Source organism: Panthera uncia, assembly GCF_023721935.1.
Source record: "Panthera uncia isolate 11264 chromosome B3 unlocalized genomic scaffold, Puncia_PCG_1.0 HiC_scaffold_1, whole genome shotgun sequence".
Classification (NCBI taxonomy): domain Eukaryota; kingdom Metazoa; phylum Chordata; class Mammalia; order Carnivora; family Felidae; genus Panthera; species Panthera uncia.
The window spans coordinates 73,762,187-73,766,563 of record NW_026057582.1 but is presented as its reverse complement, the minus strand read 5'-3'; the positions used below and the strand labels follow the sequence as shown (position 1 = coordinate 73,766,563).

Here is a 4,377-nt window from a genome sequence, read left to right as displayed (position 1 = left end):
GGGTTTCTGGATTCCTTTTCCTTGGCTAGGCCCATTCGGTGTTGCTTTGTGTCCACGCTTCATCTTGGCTTGCCCAGCCCATGCTCCTCCAAGTTCGGTATTTGATTGACGGGTTTGAGCAGGACAGAGGCAGGGCGGTCAGTGTGAGGCAACGTTTCCTATAAACATGACAGGATCTGTGCCCTGTACTGATCAGAGGCCCCTCTCTAGGGTACAGGGAATCTGAGCTACTTGTGACTGAGCAGTGACTCTGCAAGAGGGGAAAGGCAGAAAACACTTTTAGTTGGTGCTATTTTTTTTTCACTATAATACTGTATTAAAAACTTTCCAGTTGTTAAAGCAAATGTGTAGAACTGTCCCTCATGTTAGCCCCTCCCGTATACTTTCTGTATGTTCACCTTTCTATGGAGAGCCCTGATTGTACCACAACCCCATTACCCCTAACCCTAGAAGGGGAGGAGGAAGAGGACACCCTTGGTGTTTATTTTAACCAGCTTTCCCCCAGTATAAAAATTCAGGGGGAAGGGCCTCCTTGTATAATTTCTTAGGGCCTCACACTAGATGGCTTGCTACTAAGCCATCTGTGTGTAGTGCTTCTCTTGAAAATTCAGATGCTATTTACTTAATGGGAGTTGTCTTCCATTTCTTTTGTTTTTCCTTTGTGTATATTTTTTCTGCCTTATTTCATTATTTTATACTCCATGTTATTTTTTATTCTACTTATCATCTGAATCTTCGGTTTATTTTTATTAGAAACTTTTCCTATATTCTGTCCAAAATTAATAAGTTCTCCTTGTTGATTCTTGGCTATTTTACCTTGCCTTTATAAAGTTTTCTTGTTTGGGGATGCCTGGGTGGCTCAGTCGGTTAAGCGTTTGACTTTGGCTTAGGTCATGATCTCATGGCTCATGAGTTCAAGCCCCTCATCGGGCTCTCTGCTGTCAGCACAGAGCCTGCTTTGGGTCATGGGATTGAGCCTTGCGTTGGGCTCCACACTAAGTGTGGAGCCTGCTTGGGATTCTCTCTCACTCTCTGCCCCTCTCCCCTGCTCATGCTCTCTCTCTCTCTCAAAATAAATAAATAAACATTAAAAAATATATATATATACATCAACTGAATGATTAGAACAGATGACCTTTGGGGTGCCTGTGTGGCTCAGACAATTAAATGTCCAACTTCGGCTCAGGTTATGATCTCACAGTTCTTGAGTTCAAGCCCTGCGTCAGACTCTGTGCTGACAGCTCAGAGCCTGGATCCTGCTTCTATTCTGTGTCTCCCTCTCTCTCTGCCCCTCCCCCACTCACACTCTGTCTCTGTCTCTCTCTCTCTCTCTCAAAAATAAATAAACATGAAAAAAAAAAAAGAACAGATGACCTCTAATTTATTTTACAACAGTAGGATTTGGTTTTTCATCAATGGTGATGTTTTTAATTGACACATCCATCCTCTCTAATTTGAATGCCTGGCCCTGGGCAAAATTGTAAAGTAAGGTGTAAAAGATTCCTCTAGTCTCTAGAACAGAGTTTATCAACCCTGACTACTGACATTTGGACCAGATAGCTCTTTGTTGTGAAAGGCTGTCCTGGGGAATGTAGAATGCTTAGCAGCAGCCCTGACCTCTAACCACTAGATACCAATAGCACCCCTCCCCCCTCTCCCCCAGTTGTGACAATTGAAACTGTCTCAGACATTGCCAATGTCTCCTGGGGAGCAAAACAGCCTCCTCCTTGAAAACCAATGCCTTAGAGAGATATAAGATTTCAAGAACTTAATGTCTAACTTCACCCAGATTCTTATACTGAAAAAGAAGAGACGTACAAAGGCCTACAAGAGCCATATTGCACATCCCAAGCCTGAAATCCTACCCCCACTGTCCGCCTCTTATTCCTCCTCTGAATTTTCTGTCTTAACTGATATTTTCATTTGGTTACACAAGCTGCATGCTAAACTCTTCTCCCTCATTTCCTATGGCCAAATGCTCTCATGTTCTATAGATTCTCCTCCTGCTCTTGAATCAGTTCTCTCCTTCACCACTGCCCCACCTTAGGCCCTCACTTCTTCACCTAGACCACAGGAAAAACTTCATAAAGTTTCTATGCCTCCAGGCTTGTCCTTCTCATACATCTTCCATGTAACCACACAAATGTGACCACATGGCTTCCCTGCTTAAAAGCCCTTCAGTTGTCCCCATCACCTATAAGATCAAGTCCAAGTTTTTTTATTTTGTTATTTTTTTAGATGTTTATTTGTTTATTTGGAGAGAGAGAGAGAGAGGGAGAGAGCAAACGGGGGAGGGGCAGAGAGAGAGGGAAACAGAGAATCCCAAGCAGTCTCCTCACTGTCAGCGCAAAGCCCCACTTGGGGCTCGATTCCACAAACTGTGAGATTGTGACCTGAGCTGAAATCAAGAGTCAGATGCTCAACCCACTGAGCCACCCAGATGCACCAAATTCAAGTTTTATAAATGATACAATGACCCCTATGACCTGGCCCCTGCCTGCCTTTCCAGTGCCATCTCCCACATCCTCTCCCTTCACTCTTCAGTGACAGCAATCTGAGGAAGGTGGCATTGGCATGCAGCCTTAACATTTAAAACAAAATTATTAATGTGTATGATAGACACTTCCACCCTATCTTTGCACTTCACCCTCTTACTCTCACTCTTTTATTTATTTATTTTTAATTTTAATTTTTTTTTTAATTTTTTTTTTTAACGTTTATTTATTTCTGGGACAGAGAGACAGAGCATGAACGGGGGAGGGGCAGAGAGAGAGGGAGACACAGAATCGGAAGCAGGCTCCAGGCTCCGAGCCATCAGCCCAGAGCCTGACGCGGGGCTCGAACTCACGGACCGTGAGATCGTGACCTGAGCTGAAGTCGGATGCTTAACCGACTGAGCCACCCAGGCGCCCCGTTTTTTTTTTTTTTTTTTTTTTTTTTTTAGAGAGAGAGAGCATACACACAAATGGGGAGGGGACAGAGAGAGAGATGGGGAGAGAGATAATCCCAAGCAGGCTCCATGTTGTCAGCTCGGGACCTGACTCGGGACTCCGATCTCACAAACTGTGAGATCACAACCTGAGCCAAAATCAAGAGTCAGACACCTAACTGACTGAGCCACCCAGGTGCCCCTCGGCCTCTCACTGTTTTCTTTTTGATTAGCCCAGGGATGATGATGATATGATGATGATGATGACAATGACAGTATTGACTCAGTGATGGGCTGGAGGGTGGGGGTCAGTGCTGTTTGTTGCAGACATTACTGAGAAGGCAAAACAATTAGAACACTAGTAGGGGGGGCTCCTGTCTAGCTCAGTCAGTAGAGCTGGCGACTCTTGATCCCAGGGTTCTGAGTTCAAGCCCCACATTGGGCATAGACATTACTTAAATAAAAAATAGAGAGCAGGGCCCATGGTTTATGAGCAGGCACCTTCATTTTCATGCACGACCAAAGAGTGATTTAAAAATGGGTGATGTTGAGGGGCACCTGGGTGCTCAGTCGGTTAAGCATCAGACCTCGGCTAAGGTCATGAGCTCACAGTTCATGAGTTCAAGCCCAGGGTCTGAGCCTGACAGCTCAGAGGCTGGAGCCTGCTTCAGATTCTGTGTCTCCCTCTCTCTCTTCCCCTCTTCCACTCTCACTCTCTTTCTCTCCCCTCTGTCAAAAATAAATAAACGTTAAAAAAAAATTGGGTCATTTTGAGAAGGGCAAGAAGATTTTTGTTCAGAAGTGTGCTCAGTGCTATACTGTGGAAAAGGGAGGCAAGCACAAGACTGGGCCAAATCTCCATGGTTTATTTGGGCAAAAGACAGGTCAAGCCCCTGCATTTTCTTACACGGATGCCAACAAGAACAAAGGAGTCACCTGGGGAGAGGAGACACTGATAGAGTACTTGAAGAATCCCAGGAAGTATACTCTAGAACAAAAATGATCTTCGCTGGCATTAAGAAGGCAGGGGAAAGAGCAGACTTGATAGCTTATCTCAAAAAAGCTACTAAGGAGTAATATTTGGCGATTGCCTTATTTATTACAAAACAAAAATGTCTCATGACTTTTTTTTTATGTGTACCATATTTAAATTGATCTCATACACCAGAATTCAGATCATGGACTATTTCTTTTGGACAGTCCTGATTTAAATAAGATTAGTTTGTGGTTAAATGAATATGATCAGCTTTTTATTTTTATTTTTTTTAAATTTTTTTTAATGTTTATTTTTGAGACAGAGAGAGACAGAGCAGGAACAGGGGAGGGGCAGAGAGAGAGGGAGACACAGAATCTGAAATGGGCTCCAGGCTCTGAGCTGTCAGCACAGAGCCCGACGCGGGGCTCGAACTCACAGACCGTGAGATCATGACCTGAGCCGAAGTCAGTCT

General features: G+C 44.1%; 1 pseudogene; it reads left to right on the top strand.

The window, feature by feature from the left end:
• The first annotated feature begins 3,689 nt into the window (after positions 1-3,689).
• LOC125910345 (cytochrome c-like) lies at positions 3,690-4,104 on the top strand (annotated as a pseudogene).
• The last annotated feature ends 273 nt before the right edge of the window (positions 4,105-4,377 follow it).